Raw genomic sequence first — 19,067 nt, forward strand, 5'->3', positions numbered from 1 at the left:
ACTCCGCCACAACGCAGACGAGCCCTGAAGACACGGCACAAAGGCAAAGAAGCCAGTCAAAACGGCCACGTACTGCAGGATTCCACTAACTGCACAGGAGGGGCAGATTCCCAGGACAGAACAAAGGCCCGAGGCTGCCAGGGGTTGTGGGGAGGGACGAGGGGGGAGTGACAGTTTAACGGGTATGGGGTTTCCTTCTGGGAGGATGAAACTGTTTTGGAATTAGACAGAGGTGGTGGTTGCACAACCCGTGAATGTCCTAAATGCCAACTAATTGTTCACTTTAGTATAGCTAAAATGGTATCTTTTGTATGTATTTTACCACAAAATCGCTTGACAGGGGAAACTGAGGTTCCAGCCATGGCCAGCTGGAGGTGGGCAGAGACTATCTACACCAGATGGGCTCGGCTTTCCCTATTGGCCATGTCCCCTCCTACTCAGCTACCTTTGTTTACATGCCCTGCCTGGCTGGTGGGACTCAATGGGGCAGGTTCAGTCTGTCTTCTCCTGAGCCTTCAGCTCCCGCCTCTACTGTCACCTCCCTGGAACCTTCCCCCAACCCCAAGGGGGCCCCCCTGGTGCCATGGCCTGCTCCCCCTGCTGCTCCTGTGGACTCGGCCCCCTGTGCCACAGCCACCTGTTTACTGCTGTCTCCCCCACCAGGCAGGGCTCCTCCTCGGCAGTTTTAGCCACACCTGTAGGAGCAGGAGCTATGGAGGCTGTAGGCTGAGTCATGGCTCCTCGGTCACTGAAACGAGCCAGTGCCCTCTCAACCAAGCCACCTCCTGTGGACACACTGCTATTCCAAAGGGCTCCCACATGCTGATCAATTCCAAATCCCAACTCCGCCACTTCCGCAGCTGTGTGACCTTGGGTGAGGTCCTGACCTCTCTGAGCTTCACTTGGAAAGATTCACTGGAAAAAAGAGCTACGAGAATCTCGGTGCAGCTCTTGGCCCACAGAAGAGCCCCCAGAAGGAGAGCGTGGCTGTTACTGCCCTCTGCCACGCCGACCACTCAGGGGAAGGAGGGAGGTGATGGTGATGATGTTAACCAAGCCAGTCACTATGGCTATCCTCGCCTTGCAGATAGGGAAACTGAGTCTGGGAGGAGCCTGTGATTCTCAAGTGAGCCCAAATGCCCCAGCCCATTATTCCTGTCTCCTCAGTGCCATGTCTTGCTCCTGCTTCCAGGGGAAAATAGGCCAGGTGCAAAACCCACCCCCAGCACCAGCCCCGTCTCTCCACTCCTCTAGAGAGGCTCCTCAGCCACTGGGAAAGCCTCCATCATTCCCCACGTTCTGCTTCAAGCCCCCCAGCTTCCCCATTCCTGCACCCCTTCACCCCCGGCACAGCAGGCCCCACCTCCACTCCAGGCCACATTTATCTCATGCCGACACCAGAGGCAGCAGACGCTCCAGTTCCACTCACCAAACACAATTCGCCCCACTGAACAGATCAGAAAACTGAGGCTCGGAAAGGTGAACTGACTTGCCCAAGGCCACACAGTCAGGATACGGGTGCCCAAACCCCAGCCCTCCCCACGGCCCTGCCAGCCCAGGCGCCCGCCCTCAGTGAACAGAAGGGAAGTGGCGTTGGTCGGAGACTCCGAGGCCTGTTACTGTTTCCAATTTAATTGGAGCATTCCTGTCCGCTGGACAGCAGCCAGCTCGGCCCTGCTCCCCGGCCACCGTGAGGTCTGCTCAAAATCACTTCCTCTTCCCCTCCTTTTTTTTTTTTTTTTTGTTTCCATTTAATTTTAAAAGGAAGAGAGGGAGATAAACCACAGCAGGACAAACCCTCCCTGCACTCCAGGTTCCTGGGGCTCCACCCGAGAAGCCCTGCACAGGGAGTGGCCCTCCCCGCTTGGGTATTTCACAAACATTACGCCTGGTTCTGCCGCCTCTTCCTCATTAAGTTCCGGGCGCCCCAGGAGGGACGTGTTTTCCATTAGACCCATCTCCTCCATCTGGCCTTCCCAACAACAATCTTCTCTGCAGAGGGAAGTAAGGAGGCAGAGAGGAGGCTGGTGTCTGGGCGGTGGGGAGGGAGATGCTGGCACCAGCTGTGTAACCTGGGCAAACCACTTAACCCCGTGCCCCTGGGCTGTGACAGCAGGAGAGAGGGAGGCCATGCCAGAGTGGGGCTCAGGGAGCTGGGTGGCTGAGCTGGGGCTGGGCTCCTGGTCAGCACCTGGAGAGGCGGCGGGACCTGGGGTTTCTAAAGGATGCGGACGGGGTTGGGGTCCTGGGTCTTCGTCCGTTTTGCTTCGTGGCCAAGAATGAACCAACAACCCCAGACTACATGGAACACAGCTCCCGACATTATGCTGAGTGACAGAAGCCAGCCACAAAAGGACAAACACTGTGCGATTCCACTTGTAGGAGGTGGCCAGAGTCACTGAATTCATAGAGACAAAAAGGAAAATGGTTGGGGCCAGGGGCTGGGGAAAGCGAGGAAGGGGGAGTTACTGTTTAACAGATATAGCGATTCAGTTTTGCCACATGAAAAGTGCTGGAGATTGGTTGCTAAACAATATGGCTATTCTTAACACTACTGAATTATCTACTTACCAATGACTGAAGGTAAATTTCACATTATATGTATCTACCACAATTTAAAATTAAACAACACCTCCTCCAGGGAGGCCTCCGATTGCTAGCGTTGTGCTTGTGTTGTTCCGTGGTAGCCCCAAAGACTCAGGCTGCCCCCATAAAAGGCAGTGTTGCCAGTGGCCCCAGCACTCAGCAGGCCCTCAGAGCCGAGTGCAGCATGCGTCCAGGACTTGTCTCTGGCCCACCTCACCTCAGGACCCCATGACGGCCACAGGTCATGGCTGGGCCTGCTGGGCAGCGACTTGCACCTCTGATCCCTCGGAAGTGCCTGATAAGCTGAGCTCTCCCCTCGCCAGCTGCCTCCAACCCAGGTGGCCTCAAGGCCCAGGCCCAGGGAATTTAAAGGGCCCGGGCCCAGGGAAGGGCTGACTGCTTCAGAGGGGCCCCTGGACCCCAAAACTCGAGGCCAGGGCCAGAGCTCCTCTCTCTGCCCACCAGTCTGCAGTCTCTGTCCCACCCGCTCATGTCCATGCCCAGACCCCGAGTGTGAAGGCGGCCTCCCCAAGGTTCCCACCGACATCCCTGCCTCCAACATCTGGCAAACACATCCACAGCTGTGCAGCTGCCGGAAACGCCTCCTCCCGCTTTTCCTCCATGCACGCAGGCCCTCAAGGATGGCTTTCTGAGGAATTTATGGGGTTGCCCCTAGTATTTCAGGGCAGATCCCTGGAGGCATCCACCACATGTGAATGAGGACAAATGTTTCTGCTGCTAAGAATGGCTGTGCCAGCAGCAGCGTCCAGGGCGACAGAGCCCACCCACTCAACAAGGGTCCCCTCCTGCCTCCCCAACCCCTCCCAACCCCCAGCAAGTGGCCAGGCTGGACCACAAAGGGCCTGGCTGGGAGGACCCCACTGCCGCCTGGGCTCCCAGGCCAAACAGGAAGAATCCACTGTATATCAGCTCTGTCCAATGCTCAGAAGTGGACGCATCTGGGCCATTCAATTACCCCAGGGGCATTGATCAATAAATGTCTGATGACGGGACAGTGATCAAGAACCCAAAAGGTCCTATGGCCCCTGCAGCCAGGAGCTCAGACAGTAAACAAATGCTTCAGCGCCCAGGAGTGGCGACGGCTGAAGCTAAGCGTCTACCTGGGATCGGATGATCCACCCGAAGAAGGGCAAGGACAAAAAGCAAGAGGAGAGAGGTAGATACCCAAGACCCTGCCGGAACACAAGGGCCCAGGCAGGCACCGCGCCGAGGGGAGGGGCCCACAGGAAGGGGGTGACCACAGCTCAGCCCCAGCCAACACTGAGCAGAAGCCCAGGAATGTGGCCCCCAAACATTCCTGATGTTCCAGACCCTGCTGGAACACAGGGGGTCCACGGCGTCCAAATCTTTCCAGCAAAGCCAAGAAGCCCAATTTTGAGACATCTCCCGATATTTCTAAAAAAACACTGACTATAAAACCAACCCAATAAATCAGTCTGACAGCCAAATACAGCCCAGGGGCTTCCAGGACGTGACCTGTGGCTTATGACGTGGTCACTGGACGCCACAAGAGAGGTGAGGGAAGGCTGGGGAGCTGAAGCGGGGTGATGGGGGGACAGGAGGCAGAGCGCCAGCAACGGCTTGGAGGGGGGACCCAAGAGGCCCTCAACTATTAAATATAATGGGAATGAAACTTACCCAGTGACTCATCGGCGCCACCCCCTCCACCCCAATAGGACACACACTGGCCATGAAAGGCAGGCCAGGCAGGGACCCCAAGCTGGCCCCATCTCCAACACAGGGAGCAAGACACAGTGTCTCTGCCCACCCGGCCCCACTCCGTGCATGCCACACCCCAATTTCCCTGGGCAACCACCCCCCCTGCACCCTCAGTCCTGGGGTCTCAGGGAGGCTGACCCGGCCCTCCAGCCAAAGTGGCACTGGCTTTGGTGAAGGGGGGGTGGGGCTTAACTCTGAACTCTCAAGCTGAGGCAACAAAACTCATTCCCATGATATTTGCTGGAATACTGGGAACAAGAAGCTGTCCTTCCACTGGGGCTACTGAACTGCAATTATTAGTCTCAGGCTATCAGGGACTGAAAGTGGGGAGCACCTGGATCCAACTGTGCCTGAAGCTTCCCTGAGGTTTTTTAGTTACTTGAACTATTTGTGCTAAATGCAGGAGGCAGAGGGAGTCTGTCCATTGCAACCAAGAGACCTAACATAGCAACCCTCCTAAAACACAAACTCTCAGATAGGACCTCCCTGGAATCAGATCTCTTCTACCCGCTAGGTCCCTCATCCATGTAGGTGAGGACAGGTCCAAAGCCAGCCAACAGGAGGCCAGAGAAATGGAATGGGAGACCCAGGCCAGACTCAGTGTAGGGGGAAGGGGCCAGGCAGGAGCCCGGGAGAGGCCTGTCCTGTGTCACCCTGAAGGGAGAGTGGGCGGCTCCCAGTCCCTTCCTGAGCTGTCAGTGGCTCTCATGGGTGAAAGAGCAGGCGGCAGCTTTGCAGATGAACACTGCCCAGCACAGCCCAGCTCTGATCTGGGTCACTTCTCAGAGGCAGGCACACCCCCCGACGGCCGCCCCCCGCAGTAACCTGAGCCTCCGGACCTCGGTTTCCGGAGGAACATCACGATCTCTCTCGGAGGGAATGCCTGCTAGCCGCACCGCAGAACCAAATGTGCTGATAAACCTAGGCCAGGTTGAGCAAGCCCGGGCTGCTCCCGCCAGGCCAGAAAAAAGAGGCATTGTCTGCAGCCGGGAGCCAGCACACGGGCTGTACCCATGGGCATGTCTTGGGGCCATCCCTGCCAGGCCTTCAGTTTCCTGGGTTGTAAAACAAGTGGCTGCTCCAGGCCTCGGGGGCAGCCAAGGCCTCAACCTGGAGCAGGTGGCGACCCCAAGCCCCCACCCCACAGGCACTGATGCACCCCAGCTCCGCTTCTCATCCCGACCTCCATGGGGCCATGTGCTTGTTACAGCTCCCGTTTCCCAGGTGGAAGACTGAGGCTATTTGCACAGGGAGGAGCAGGGCAGCAGGAAGATGAGCAAATGCCACTTCCATCTTCCAGGCTGCTGCCCTGAGCAGCAGCCACAGGAGGGAACACCTCACAGCCACTGGCACAGCCAGTCCCCAACACAACACTTGGTGGCACCAACTCCTTCCATCACAGCGCCCCCGTGAGGGATTCTGTTATCATCCCCATTCTACAGCTGGAGAGACTCTGGCACAGAGAGGCCGAGCAACTTGCCCAAGGTCACACAGCCAGCAAAGGCACAGCCTGGATGCAAACCCAGGCGAGCCACCTCCTGCATCCAGCTCACCCACTGTGTCCTGGGACCCTGTCACCAGTGTACCCATGCCTGCTGCTCAGGCTGGAGGAGACTGTCGTCTCTCCCACCAGGCGGGAGCCAGGACTTGCAGCCCTCCCATCCCATGTCCCTGCTCACAAGACCAGGCCAGGTCCTGCCAGCCAGAGGTGCCCATGGGCCTCCGCAGACAGGCTGTGGGCATCTCCATGTCCACTTGAGAGCCTGCTGCACACCATCCACCCTGGGCCCAGGAGGAGACGAAAGGCCACATCCTCACCTCCCTCACGGCCCCAGCTCCGTGACCTCCTCATCAGAACCCGGAATCTGGACTCCAACCTGTGCTGCTTCACTTCCTCTCCCTCCGCAGCCCCAAACACAAGATCCATGAAGCAAGAGTCACACCTTTGTGTCCCCCAGAGTCCCAGCACACTGCACATGGCGGGCACTCAATAAATGCTTGCTGAATGCATGAACATGGTAAGAGCAAAATCGCAGACGTGGAGCTGAAGCTCAAAGACCAGTTTGCAAACAGAGAGACTGAGGCCGAGAGCACAGACAGGGTGTGCCTAAAGCCCAGATTTCGGGGTGCCACCTACACCGGGCCAGGTCCATCAAAGGCAGCCGAGTGTCCCAAATATCAGGTAACTGATCTCAGGTCCACACAGCCGGCCGGCTCCACTCCAGGTCTCCATGTGGCCGAGAACTCTGATCTCCACTCCTGGAAGCCCCAATGCCAGCCCCCGTGGCGAGACTGTAAGGCCGTCACTGCCACTAAGGAGCTGTGTGGCCTCCGCCAAGCAGCCTGCCCTCTCTGGGCCTAGTTTCTCCATTTGTCAAGGGCACCTGGCAAACCTGGGGCTTGCTGGGGGATGAGTGCAACCTGGGTTCTGAGGGAGTCACCAGACGCATGGGGAAAGGGCGTCCGGGGCCCGGGGCAAAGCTGGGGTAGAATCCGAGAGCCTCCTGCCTCTGGGTCCTGTCCCCTTAGCAGGACTGTCTGAGGGGACAGCGAACAGCAGGCGGCAGGTGGGGTCTAGGGCCTTGTGGATTTGGTTCTCAGCAAGAAAGGCAGGTTCAAGCAAGGCGTCCTTCCTGGAAAGTCCAGACTCCCCGAATGGGGCTTCATGCATTCCCAGGCACAAAGGGGTTCTCGGCCACCCAAACTTGTCCTGCACCCTCAGGCTTGGAGTGGGGAACAGTACCAACCCCCGCCAGGGCCAGTTCCCCCACCTCCAGAGACTGGCGTCGCCAGCTGTGTTCACTTCCCAGGGCTACCATAAAAATGACCACAAACCAGGAGACTTAAAACAACAGTGATTTATTTTAATTTTTTTATTATTTTTTGACAGGGTCTCACCGTGTGGTCCAGGCTGGAGTGCAGTGGCACAATCATGGCTTACTGCAGCCTTGACCTCCTGGGCTCAATTGAACCTCCCGCCTCAGTGTGGGACCACAGGCATGCCGCCACCACGTCCGGCTAATTTTTGTGCTTTTTGTAGAGACAGGGTCTCGCCATGTTGCCCAGGCTGATCTTGAAATCCTGGGCTCAAGTGATGCACCCACCTTGGCCTCCCAAAGTGCTGGGACTACAGGCGTGAGCTACCTCGCCCGGCCAACGACAGCAATTTATTCTCTTAACAGTTCTGGAGGCCGGAAGTCCAAAATCAAGGCGTCAGCGGGACCCTACTCCCTCCAGAAGCTCAAAGGGAGGCTCCTTCCTGCCTCTTCCAGATGCTGGTGGCTCAGGCATTCCTTGGCTTGTGGCTTCAGCCCTCCAATCTCTGCCTTCGTCTTCCTGTAGTTCATGTAGTCTTGCTCTCTCCTCTTCTGTCTCTTCTAAGGACACTGGTCTTTGGATTCAGGGCCCACCTGGGTAACCCAGGATGAGCTCATCTCAAAACACATCTGCAAAGACCCTTTTATCAAATACGGTCTCTCTTTGACAGGGGCTGGGTTACTAGGACATGGACCTACCTCTTGGGGGGATCACCGCTCACCCCACTCCACCAGCCCCCGCCTTTTCTGACATTGCCCATTTCCTGAAAGCTCACTCCCTGCCTAGCTCTGAGCCCAAGCCTCAGCGGAATCCCATGAAGCAGAGGGGGAAACGGAGGCACAGGGAGTTCAGCTGATGCCCAGGGGACCAAGTGGGGCCAAGGTTTGAACCTGGCTTTCCGAGTGGCCCCAACACAGTAGCCGCTGGGCATTGGCCTCGCTCCCGTTTACAGGAAACAAGGGACTCTCACGCCCACGCCTCTCGGCTGAGGGCCAAACTGGCAGTGAGTCACCCCCACTCCACAGGCTAAGAAGCTTGAAGCAGCTCATCGAGGGGGACCAGACAAACGGTGGGGCCAGGGAGGGCTTCCTGGAGCCTCAGCTTGCTCCAGTGTCAACAGGGGAGCAAATCCCACCTCCCGCTGCTCTCTCGGGAGGACTCAGCGAGACCCTGGAAGGAGACAGCTTGGCACACAGGCCCTTGGCAATCACCACCTCCCTGGTTATTAGCAGGCCTGGCCCGGCCCTCACAGCTGCCCACCCAGCCTCTGACCCCAGCCACAGAAAGGGCCCATTATGACATCACAAGCCAGGAATTATGTTATTAGCCTGGGAAGGAGGCTGGCCTCGGGAACAAAGGGCTCATTGTCATGCAAATGAACGACTCCGGAGGAAGGGGGCGGTTCCTCCACTCTGGGGTGCCCCTCCTGCCCTCTAACTTCTAAGCCACGGGAAACCGACCCCCAACCTTCAGAAGTGTGGGCATCTCTGGGCCTCTGCTCTGGCTAAATGAGGCACTCTCTCAGCCTGGGAATCGGGCCCCTCCCAGTTCTGAGCCAGATCCCCAGAAAACAGGACCCGCCTCGGAAGACAGGGATAGTAAGAGGGACTTTTGGGGATGAAACAGGATGATCCCCTTAACATGCTAAGCATGACCTTGAGCAAAGAAGCAACTGCCTTGGAAATGCCATTCACTTGGTAATACTGCAGGCCTGCAGCTGTGTGTCTTTGAGCAAGCTGCCTACCCTCTCTGTGCCTTATCAGGAGAGGGTGACTCTGTGAGGGTGACTTTACAAGGCTATGGGAAGGACACAATGAACTAAGGTATGTGGAATGCTCACCTCGCCTTGGTCCTCAACACACAAGGCTGAGGCTGTCGCCACCCCTCCCCTACTCCCCGTACCTACAGCATCCCTAGGTTCCTTCTCATGACTGTATCTAGGAGGGGTAGCTCTCTTGGGATACTTGGTGGGTACCCCAGGGGCAGTCAGAGAAAAAGCGTGAGAACTTTTCCCGGTTTTCCAAATCATCCCCAAAATGCAGGGCCTCCTTCCCCAGAGAGGCCCCATTTATGGGGAGGGGACAGGCTGAGGCCCCGTGGAGGACACTGAGTCAGGCACAACTGTCTCCTAAGTGCCTGCTACATACCCAGTGCTGGGGACACAGCAGTGACCAAGATGAACAAAATACTGGATGGAGGGGTGCTGGAATGTGAATGTTTATGTCCCCCCAAAATCTGCATGTTGAGACCTAATCACCACGGGATGATGTCAGAGCGTGGGGCTTCTGGGAGGTGATGAGCTGTCATGAGTGGGATTGGTGCCCCCGGAAAGCCGCCCTGCCTCTCTTCCTGGGAGAAGCCACCATCTATGAACCAGGAAACGGGCCCTCCTCCCATGTGACACCAAATCTGCCAGCATCTTGGTCTTGGACATCCAGCCTCCAGAACTGTGAGCAATAAAGTTCTATTGTTTGTGAGCCACCCAGTCCAAATAGACTAAAACAAGGTGGGGACAGGGATGATGGGCATACAGCAGACCCTGGTGGCGATGGTGTTACAAGGAGCAGTGAAGGTGTCACAGGGAGTCACAACCCGACATCAGGCCTCTCTCAGGAGGCGCCATTAGCAGAGGCCTATATCAGGGAGGCTGAAGGTCTCAGGAAAGTGTGTTCCCAGAAGAGGTTACAGCCAGGCTGGGTGTGGTGGCTCAGGCCTATAATCCCAGCACTTTGGGAGGCCAAGGCGGGTGGATCACTTGAGGTCAGGAGTTCAAGACCAGCCTGGCCAACATGGCAAAACCCTGTCTCTACTCAAAATACAAAAATTAGGCATGGTGGCGTGCACCTGTAGTCCCATCTACTCAGGAGGCAGGAAAATCGCTTGAACCTCAAAGAAAGGTGGCCACAGCTCTGCACTCCAGCCTGGGGGAGTGAGACTTTGTCTCAAAAAAAAAAAAAAAAAAAAAAAAAAAGAGGTTATAGCCAGTGCAAAGGTCCTGAGGCAGGGCCAAAGAACAGCAAAGAAGAGGCTCATGACGCTGGATGCCCCCAAACTGTATCCCACCCCTGTCCCTCCAGACCCTAAGCTACAACCCATGCCCATGGGACACAAGCCTCCACCAAGCCACTGTGATGACAGGAACGCCCTTACAGCAGCTCAGTGGTGGGGCCCCCACAGGCCCTGCAGGCACCACTTGTCCCCCAGCCTGGGATGCCCTGGAGCCCTCTGTGATCCTGAGGCACAAAGCAAACCCTGCCTGGACCCCCTGGGATGTCCAAGGCACCAAGCTCAGTTACAGGCCAGCTTCGTGGGGGAGTCCTCTACTACAAATACAAACATCAGCTGGGCTTGGTGGCATGTGCCTGTAGTCCCAGCAACTTGGGAGGCTGTGACAGGAGAATCGCTTGAACTCAGGAGGCAGTGGTTGCAGTGAGCTGAGATCGTGCCACTGCACTGCACTCCAGCCTGGGTGATGGAGTGAGACTCGGTTTCAAAAAAGGAAAAAAAAAAAAAAAAAACTCAAGATCCCAGGATCCTGTGTGCCCTTCACCCAGCCTCCCCCAAGAATAACATCCTGAGACAACGACAATTCATCATTCATGTCATAACTAGGAAGGCAGCATGGATATAGCCAGCCGTATGCAGATTGCAGCAGTTTCCAATGCACTCACTTGTATGAGTGTGTGTGTGCATGTGCACGTGTATCTGTGTGGGTGTCTGCATGTGAGTATGGGTGTGTGTGCACGAGTGTGAGTGTGCATATGAGTGCAAGTGTGCATGAGTGCGAGTGTGCATATGAGTGTGAGTGTGCATTGTATGCATGTGCATGTTCACGAGTGTGTGTGAGTACACGTGTGCATGTTCGTGTGACTGTATGGTGTGTATGTTCGCGAGTGTGCGTGTGAGTATACGTGTGGGTGTGTGCATGTGAGTGTGCATGTATGTGTGTGCATGTGAGTGTGAGTGTGCGTGTATTTAGTTCTATGTATTCTTATCACATGTGCAGACTCCAGTGATCACAACCGGTTCATGCTGAGCTGCCTCGTCACAAAGGTCCCCATGCTGACTTCTGTTCTGAACCTCACCCAGGACTCTTCTCCACCGGGTAGGAAAATCGAATCCCTGAGGACTTTGGCAAAGGTCAGGGGCAGCCACGACACAGCTCTGTGGCCAACCCAAGTGGACACCAAGGCCTTGGGGGTGACAAGGGGACATGGATGAGCACCCCCCCGCCTTCGGAGGCCATTCTCGAGGTCCCAGGAGAGGCCCCCTGACAATGAGACAGCAGGCAGCTGGCACGGGGGGCCTGGACGCCGGGGGAACTCCCTACTGGCTCCTGCTGGCCCAAGAGCGGAGGCCCTGAGCCAGTCACTGGCCCAGCATCCGGTGTCACTTACAAACACAGGACGGCTGCCACCTTCCGCAGGAGAACTGGCCCTCCCGCCCCAGTCCCCAGGCCACACCAGGCACTGTGGGGGGGGGGGGGGGTGCCTGGCCCAGGGCTGGCACAGAGGGGCTCAGGCTGAATGGGAGACGGGAAAGAACAGGCAGGCGTGGGGGGAGACCTGGGGACCCCAAACAAAGGCAGAGCCTGGGAAGCACCCACTCGGCCTACCTCCCATTATCTGGGCCCAGGTTTCTACAAAACATGAGAGCTCTCTGCAGAGAAGAAGAAAAGAAAAATGGACGGAACTCGAACTTAAATCCAACCTTGTGGTTACAATTACGGAGGCCAGCACTGTGCGGACCCCTTTAGGCTTCCCTCGGGCTCTCCCAAGACACACCGGCAGGCTGCAGTGCTACCACTGTGGTAAAGAACAAGGAAACTGAGGCTCTGTGGGATTCCAGGACTTGCCCAAGGTCACACCATCCTTGAGGGGTCGAGCCGGGACTGGAACCTCAGTCCGGCCACTACAACTTCATAAACACCATTGCCCTGAGATGCCAAAATCCCAGGGGCCCCCCACCCTCAGACCAGGTGCGGGTATTGTCAGCATCGAGAAAACAAAGTGCCAGTGAATTATCAACTGTGAGCCTATTATGAGCCAGAAGACAGGTTTCATTCACTCCCTTAAGCCATACAGCCTATGAGGTGGGGAAAGATGCAACGTCCATTTGCCAGATGGGAAAACTGAGGCTCAGAGACAGTAAGTGACTTGCCCAAGGTCACACAGCCAGGAAGTGTCCAACCAGCACAGGAACCCAGGCAGTCTGCCCCGCGTTCCCCCTAAAACTGCAGCTCCTTCTCCCGTCAGTCCCATGCTTGTGTAGATCCCACTGTACCCCATTTTACAGACGAGGAAACTGAGGTCTGCAAAGGGGAGGCAACATGTCCAAGGTCACACAGCATAGAGAGGACAGAACCAGGACTCAAACCCAGGTCTGTGGCAAAGGAGCAACACTGCCTGGAAGCCCAGCCCCCTCCCCTCCCCAGCCTGGGCTCGGAGGTCCCCAGGAGCCATTCCCGCCACCTCCCTATGGCCGCGGTGCACCCAGACCTCAGGACAAATCACTCCCTCATCCCCTCGGCTTGCAACTAAAGGCTCCTTGTGAGCTCGGGAAGCCCTTCCAACTTTCCAGTGTTTATCCCGGCTCCTCGCTGCCAAGTCCCTGGGCAAGCCTGGGCCGGTGGCGCTGATTTCAAACCAGACATTGGCACCGAGCCAAGCGCCACCTCGGTGGGGAGCCGGGCGCCGGGGCCGGGCTGCAGCGCTGCCTGCACCTGGCTCTCCCCTGCCTAAGCCCACCCCGGAGCCCCAGGGCAGAGCCTCGGGAGCACCCACGATCACATGCCCTCCTGAAGTCAACTCCAGGAACAGAAGCCCCCTGAGCCCCCAAGGCTCGCCATGCTCCCCCCCAGGCACGCCGGATGTGCACCGAGGAGAGGAGCACAGTGCCCACCCGGGTCCCCTCCCACGCGGGCCGGCCAAGAAGCCTCACCCCGGCCTGCCCGGCCAGCGCCTCCGAGTGCTCTTTTCCGTGACCGCAGCAACTTTGTCCGATAAGACAACCCTGCTCACCATCCCGCTGAGCTCAGGGCAGACAACACTGCGCTGCCAGGGGAGGGTCCGGCTGCCCCCACTGGCTGACCTGCGGCCACTCGGCCCCCAGCCCTGGCCACCACCTCCAGCGACAGAACTGGGGCTCTTTCCAGATGAATTCCTCGGCCCCCAACCAGCGCCCCTGCACAGAGCCTGCAGGCCACAGCCCCCCACCCCAGTCTGCGCCCACCTCCCCCAGCCGGGGTGACCCAGCCACACTGCACCTCCCTGCTCACCCCAAGCCCGGCGACTTCTCTTACCCGAGCACATGACCAACCTCGCTCACGTCAGCTCCAAACACAACTTGAAGTAACTCTCCCACAAGAAAAAAAAAGAAGAAGAAAAAGAAAAAGTGCCAGCCAGCGGGCCAGCAGAGTCCACACACACAGGCTGTGCTGCCGGCTTCCAGGAGGCACACCACAGCCAACATCAGTCCCATCCTTCCCCCAGGATGACACCCGCAGAGGGGCGGCCCCAGAGGGCGGCCTCACCTTCCCGCGAGACTACGGCTCCCATCCCGGCCCGGGAGGCCCTGCAGGGCCAGGCGAGGCCCCCCAGGCTCCCAGCCCGATGCCCCCCACACCCGGGCAGGCCAAGGCCCACCGGCGACAAGTGCGGGGCCGCCTGACCCCACGGCTGGGCCGCGAACGAGACGTCGGGCCTCCAGCGATCCGTTCTCGCCTCTGCCACTCCGGGCCTATAAACACAGGGAATTACATAAGTCCACTCCTCTTGTTTGGAAGCCAAAAGTACGAGCTTTTTCTCCCAGCCTTGGCAGTAAGTAATAATTCCTCATCGCCATGGTAACCCTGGCGGGCTTCCAGCCGACACTCGGGAGCTGAAACACTGTGAGGCCTTTTTATAGCTCGGCTAGAAAAACCTCTTCACTCTTCGCTCGCTGGCAGGCGAAAGCGAGCTCCAGCCCCGCTTCTCCCCCTTTAACCCGCTTCCTCCCAGCCCGGACTGTCCAGCCTCGAGCCGCACCTGCACCTCCACCCTGAGCGTAGCTCCGGCGCCCCGGCTCGGGCCTGGCTCCGAACCCAGGCCTCGGCCCATCCCTCCCCGGTCCTCCATCCTGAGGGCCAGATGGCCAGAGGAGCAGGCTCTCCCTTGCAAATATTTCTGTCCTTCTTTTAATCCTAGGAAAAGAAAGCATGACCCCCTCACACTGGCATTCTGATCTGGGGTCATCTCGGTGACAGGCCTAGAAAAGAAGACATGGCCAAATAATACACACACACACACACACACACACACACACAGGCCAACAATGATGGCTTGGTAGTCAGCCAGGAGTCTGAACCTTGGCTGCAATTAGCTGTGTGACTCAGAGACAAGTCTGAGCTTCTCTGGGTGTCAACTTTCCATCCGTAGAAGGGGCAGGCTGAGCTCTGCTTCTCCAAGTGCTCTGGAAAGCAGAGATGAGGCGCCAGAGGAAGCTGCTGGAGCTCCCAGGAGGCAGAGGAGGCTCCACCAGGGTCTCCAGATTCACTACCCTGCCCCTAGCAGCCAAGAGTTGGGCCTAAGAATGTCTCCCTGGACAGCAGCCCACATGATGACAAGGGTCTGGGGGTGCAGATGCGAGGAAGACACCCCTGGCAGGAGCATGGCAGATGTGAAGGTCTGGAGGCTGGACCACGCGCAGTGTGTTGTCAAAGCAGAGAGAAGGCTGGTGTGGCCAGGGCGCAGGGGCGAGGCGGGGAGAGTTTGACGATGAGGTCAGGGAGCTAATAGGAGTGGAGGGGAAGTGGTCAGATGGACTCTGGGCCTGGCCTTCAACTCCAACAATAACATTGTCATCCTTTTTACTCTCAGGAGCATCTTGAGAGTAATAATATTAATAACAATAACAGTGGCCACACACACAGAGCCCAGCAGCTCGGACTGTGTGCCCAGCACTGTGCTAAGCAGGTCCCCTGGTTCACCAGCTGGCCTCACACCACCGCGGCAAAGGCAGGTATGCCCCTGAGCCGCCATACACAGACAGAGCAGGAGGCTGGCCCAGAGAGGGTAGGTGACTTGCCCAAGGTCAACAGCTAGTGGCTGAGCTGGGACTTGAACTGGGCAAGCCTGGCTTGTCTCCGCCATCCACGTGATAATTCAGCCACAAGGAGTCACCAAAGGGTTTTAGGACTAAGACCAGATTTGCCTGTGACAGGGGCCAGTGGCCACTGGACTGGCAGGGGGCTCAGACTGGCCACTAGGGGATGAGCGTAGTGGCTGCGGAGGCCCCCGGAAGCCAGATGTCTCCTGTGAACAGCTGGCCCTCTAGCCTTCCCCAGGAAACACCCCTGGGGGGTTTTCTGTAGACCTGCCCCAAAGCCAAAGGTGGGATTCTGCTACTCTTAAGCCTTCTTTTATAGGTAGGGAAACTGAGGCACAGGAAGGCATGGGCATATTTTTAGCCCAAAGATCCAGCACCGTCTTCCCGCCCAGACCGTCGCCGAGACCAGGCGGGACCATGACACCCAGGCCAAACTGGCCCCATGCAAACACCACCAGGAGGCGGTGCCTGAGAGAGGCCAAGTCAGGCCTCACCACCTCCTTCTGTTCGTTCTTATTTGTTTTGGACACAGACCTGCATCCAGACCTTCGCCAAAGGCTGGCCCTGGAATCCGCGGTAACTCCTCCCACCCCCTCAGAGCGACTGTGTGCTATGGGCAGGTTTGACACCGGGCATGTCTCTTCACGGCCACTCGTTCTGCTTCCTGTGTCTTCCCCGCCAGATACTGAGCAGCAAATCGTTTGTTGAGTGACTTAATGAGACCACAAATCATCACACACCAGAAACAGCCACAGGCAGCAGCCCCCAGACACAGCCTGTGGCCAAAACCAAGATCATATTCAGAATAAGCCAGCTTCTGGTTATCTGCTCAGCAAAAGAACTCTCTATCACACAAGCCTCCGACGGCGACCACCTCTCCATACTTTGAAAAAGCGTCCCCTGGCCAAAATTTGCCGACAGGCCACTTCCTGGAGCCCGTCTGCTGAGCAGAGCTTTGACGGTGGGAAAGATTGGTGAAGACCCCCCAGAATATGATTCGCCGCAGGCCACAGGGGCCGGGATGGTGGGCCAAAGGGGGTCTGGAAAGGGGCAGGGGGACCTTAAGCTGAGTGGCCCCAGGCAAGGCCCCCAGCCTCTCGAGGCATCGCCCCCAGCCTCTCGAGGCATCAGAAGGCTCGGCTGGCGAATGGGGGAGCTCCTGCCTGCTGCCTCTCTCGGGACCCAGGTCAACAGAAACTACATGTGTGGGGTCCAGGGGGGAGGTGGGGGCCAGAACTCTGAGGACCAGATCCAGACCCACAGCCGCAGCTACGGTTCAGCATCCGGCTCCAGCTGGAAGAGACCCCCACTCACTTCCTCCCCACACACTGCTGCTTCCTGGCCAGGCACAGATACGAGTGGAGCAGGGTGGAGGCAGGAGAAAGAGACAGCACCATGAGCCAGACACGTCTGGCTATCTGCACCTCCTCAATCCCGGGCCCCAGGGCTCCGTGACCTGGGCAGCCTCAGTTTCCTCATCTGAAAAGCCACCTAGATATCAAATGGTTCTATTGATGTATGCCACACAATGGAATTCCGCCATATAAAGGAATGAAGGACTCACACCATTCAACACGGATCAACCTCAAACACATTGTGCAGAGTGAAAGAAGCCAAAACCCACAGTGTATGATTCTGTCCAGAAGAAATACCCAAAATAAGTAGGTCCACAGAGGCAGAAGGCAGACTGGTGGCTGCAAGGGGCTGCGGGAGGTGGCAACGTGGAGTGACCCCACCGGTACGGGCTTCCTTTTGGGATGATGAGGACATTTTTTGGATAGAGGGGGTGGGTGCACAACATTGTGATTGTACTAAAAACTCATGAACTGTTCATGTTAAAATGGTAAATTATATGTGACGTGAATTTCACCTCAATTAAAAATAAATAGGCCGGGTGCAGTGGATCGCTTGAAGCCAGGAGCTCAAGACCAGCCTGGCTATCATGGCAAAACCCCATCTCTACTAAAAATACAAAATTCAGTCAGGTGTGGTGGCGCATACCCGTAATCCCAGCTACTCAGGAGCCTGAGGTTAAGAGAATCGCTTGAACCAGGAGGCAGAGGCTGCAGTGAGCCAAGATCATGCCACTGCACTCCAGCCTGGGCAACAGGGCGAGGCTCCGTCTCAAATAAAGAAATAAACAAACAAATAAATAAAAAGATGGTGTTGTTGAATGCACACCACTCCAGCCCAGTTTACCGACTTCCTGAAAGCCGGGTCCAACTCCCAGCAGGTAGGAGTTCCTCACCCAGGCCCGGAGCTATCAGACATTCGAGAAGTGTCTGCTGAGCCCCTACTGTATGTGCTGAGCACTGGAAATATGGCAGTGAACAAGACAAAATTACATTTTACATTTTAATTTTAAAATATATGAGTGATTAAAATAAAATTCACAACTGTATTCGTTTCCTGTGGCTGCTATAACAAATTATTACAAATTGGGTGGCTGAAACCAGCGACCTATCCTCTCACAGTTCTGGAGGCCAGAAATCCAAGCTCAAGGTGTCACCAGGGCCACACACCCTCCAAAGACTCTGCAGGGGGAGCCTTCCCTGTGTCTTCCAGTTCCCAGTGGCTCCTGGCGTTCCTTCCGTCTTCACGTGGACTTCTCCGCTGTGTGTCTTCTCTTAGAGCACTTGTCATTGGATTTAGGGCCCATCCTATTCCAGGATGATCTCATCTCGAGACCCTTAACTTAGTGACATCTGCGAAGACCTGTGGTCCAAATAAGGCCAAGGTCATACTCACGGTGTCCAAGTGTATCTATGTTTCATGGGCCACAACTCAACCCACTACCAAAGCCAAGACCTCAAAGTGGCAGCAATCGCATGCCCGGAAACACCTTTGATGCCCCTCTCCTTTCCCGCTAGTTCCAGAAAACTGGCTGGAAGCTGCAGAGGAGAGCTCTAGGGATCTCCGGGATGGCCCCAGGGCCCCCCTACAGCCGACAGAGCTGGAAACAGACCTGAGAGGTCCCAGAGCCACCCTCTCCCGGCCTGAGCCTGCTAAAAACTGGCCCCAAGGAACCCAAATCCCCTTCCCTGTGGCAGGCATCCATGAGCCAGCCACTCGTGGGCAGCTTGAGGAAAGGGGCCTGCCTCCTGGATGGGGAGGCCAGACACAGGCCATCACCTCTGCCCCCCAAATAAACACACTTCCCAGACCAAAATGCATCCTATTTCCCCATCCAGGCCCGGGATTCTTCTCCACAAAAGCATCAAAATGAAGCCCTGACCACGTTGGCTAAGGGAAGCCAACGGTACTCCAGGGCTGTTTTTCTGCATGTTGTTTTTATTTTTAAAAGGGGCCGCCCCCACCCACAGCAGCTGTGAGCTGGCAGCTGGCAGAGTTAATTGCTCACTCAAGACCCACTTCCAACTGCAGCACCATCCGGCACGCCAGGATACCACAGGCACCCGGCAACTGGCAAGGACGGCTGGGGGCAGGGGGCAGGTGGCTGCCTGTTCTGGGGCTCCTGGGAACCCACACCCCGGTGGCAGGGGCAGCGGCAGACGAAAGAGGAGTGCCCAGGAATGCTCCAGGCCAGCCGGCTGGATCCCAGGGACCTAACCTGGGAAGGACACATCACGCCAGCCAGCATCACCCAAGCTCTCAGTGTGCCAGGGTTGGTGGGCTTCACGGGGCTTCCACTGTGCCTTACAACCGGCATGTCCAGTCTTTTGGCTTCACTGGGCCACGCTAAAAGAACTGTCTCGGATCACACATAACACTAACGCTAACGATAGCTGATGAACTAAAAAAAAAAAAAAAATTGAAAAACAATCTGTTTTAAGAAAGTTTACAAATTTCTGTTGGGCTGCATTTAAAACCGTCCTGAG

General features: G+C 56.8%; 1 protein-coding gene and 1 long non-coding RNA gene across 51 annotated transcripts in view; one reads left to right on the top strand and one right to left on the bottom strand.

The window, feature by feature from the left end:
- NCOR2 (nuclear receptor corepressor 2) overlaps positions 1–19,067 on the bottom strand; it is a 247,317-nt gene that overhangs the window by 183,902 nt on the left and 44,348 nt on the right. The gene's annotated exons all lie outside the window — the stretch shown is intronic.
- LOC129049260 (uncharacterized) overlaps positions 8,490–19,067 on the top strand; it is a 33,944-nt gene continuing 23,366 nt past the window's right edge. The window contains exon 1 of the long non-coding RNA XR_008512198.2: positions 8,490–8,966. This is a non-coding gene — a long non-coding RNA (uncharacterized LOC129049260). The remainder of the gene's footprint in view (positions 8,967–19,067) is intronic.

The sequence above is a fragment of the Pongo abelii genome, chromosome 10 (genome assembly GCF_028885655.2).
Source record: "Pongo abelii isolate AG06213 chromosome 10, NHGRI_mPonAbe1-v2.0_pri, whole genome shotgun sequence".
NCBI classification, from domain to species: domain Eukaryota; kingdom Metazoa; phylum Chordata; class Mammalia; order Primates; family Hominidae; genus Pongo; species Pongo abelii.